The following is a 2,067-nucleotide window of genomic DNA, read 5'->3' as shown; positions in this document are numbered from 1 at the left end:
CCGAACCCTCTCCGAAGGCGGGGACGACCTCATTTCGAACTGCGCTGCCAAAGGAAATGGAAAATCACCCGCCAGCCGGCCAAAGGTTGGTTGGAAAAAGTTTCGTTGCCAAATCTCCTGCAACAGATCGGCCACCGTTTGCGGCCACCGAAACAGCATATTGTCACGAAAGTCACACAAAGTGTGGGCTTCCTGTGGTGGCCTTTGGCTAACATTTCGTTTTTCGCTTTGTTTATTACCAAGGGACCCTGGTCCTGGCTCGCTCGCTGTTGTTCTAGTTCTCGACCGGTATGGGGTTTCAATTTTACTTCCATTTCCGCTTTTGCAGTGGGGCAAAACTCCGAGTGCCTGTCCTGGCTGCTTCGCGTTGTACCGGAAGTTGTAACCCCGACCCGGGGTCCGATGAGTTCGCCATTCGTCATGATCAGGAATAAATTGGTGGCACGGCACAAAGGCATGTAAAGGAATGCGGTACCGTGGGGCAGCAAAGCAATTTGAGCGCAATCGACCCCGCCATCGGTTCGGGGTGTGCGTGAATTATGAAATGAGCGGAATTTCTTCGCTCTCCAGCGAAGACGTCCGGGGGTGGTTCTGGCTTTCTTTTCGATCCGGAGCGTACGGAATTTAAGGAAAAGTGCATTGTCACAAGGAGTGGACCGAAGGTGGAGCCGAGCCGAGGACGAATCGGAATGGAGGTTGGGGGTTATCGATCTCCATATTTCAAGCCCTTTGTCGACCCCGCAGAGAGCGCTGCGATAAAGATGATGATTTCATGTAAATTATTCATCTTCTCTGTGTAAGTGTGACGGAAACGGGTGACGAGTCCTTCGTCTCCATTCGTTAGGCCCCGGGCGGCTGGATCGATAGCCCGGAACGGACGTCCCGGGAACCTTCCCGGAGACGCCTTCCCGGTCGAGTGGCCTTCACTTTTTGGGCTTTCATGAGTTATGAACCGCGACCCGCACCAGCCGCGGCGGTCCCAAAGAAGGTGGATAGATAGACACCGCCATAATGGGGCAATGTTTTCCGGTTTTGCAAACTGTTTAATGAGACTTTTCCCACAGTTTTCGTCACCAAACCTCTTTATGCATCTCCGGTTTCGGGTCCGGCGGGTTCGTTTGTGTTTGTTACTGGCCTTCGTAGGCGTAGCAACGTTCCAAGGGTTTTCCTTTTCAAAAATATTGCGAAGAAAAGTGAGTCAGAAAGTATCACGTTACTGAGAGAGTATACTTTGCAAAGAATAATTAGCTTTATTTACTTGAAACGCATCCACAAAACGTTTGATAATTATCTGGAGAAAGGAAATACTTTTTAATGACTTGACGATAATAATAATAATTTTTTTTAATAAAGATTTCAGAGAAAAGATATGAACCACAGGCTGATAAAAACGATGTTTTTGCTTACCAAAATTGGTATTAATATCTGGTGCTTTAGGTTGGTAGAAAGACATTCAAAATCTGAAACGAAAAGAAAAGAATCGTTACGAAAACTTCTTCATTCCGCCTCCATTTACATCGTGGCGCTCATCAAGCCCCACCCTGCAAGGACATGCACCGACAACACTCGGTACAACTTTATCATCTGTTAACGACGAACGACGCAAGAACGAATCAGCAGTGACAGAACATTCGGGGCTCGGGAGATTCGAGGCCTCTTTCTATTTATTTTGCAATTGCCAACCCAACCAAACCCCGGGGAGAATAGGAATGCTCGCCCGTCGCAAAAAAGTCGTCCGGCTCCGCGCTAATGAAAATCAAACATGCAACCAACACGCTCCGTGTGCTTCAATCACGGACAAAAGCGAGCCGAACGAAGAAAGGACGAGTCTGGAGGGCTGTCAGGAGGGGCAGACGAAAGCGACAAACTGACACCAAAAAACCCGAAAGACCTTGTCGCGCTAAACACGTCAGGCGCCAGCCGCCAGGTGAAACCAGGCCGAAAGAACCGACAGAATGGCCGCCTTTAAATGTGTGTGAATAAGTTATGCGGAAGCATCGTCTGCGAGGGCCATACCATCATAATCCAGACAAAGGCCGACTCAGCCCCGCCGGCCCCGGAGAGTGG

The sequence above is a fragment of the Anopheles cruzii genome, unplaced genomic scaffold (genome assembly GCF_943734635.1).
Source record: "Anopheles cruzii unplaced genomic scaffold, idAnoCruzAS_RS32_06 scaffold00227_ctg1, whole genome shotgun sequence".
Taxonomy (NCBI): domain Eukaryota; kingdom Metazoa; phylum Arthropoda; class Insecta; order Diptera; family Culicidae; genus Anopheles; species Anopheles cruzii.
The sequence above is the reverse complement of the archived record's forward strand: the minus strand, read 5'-3'. Positions refer to the sequence as shown.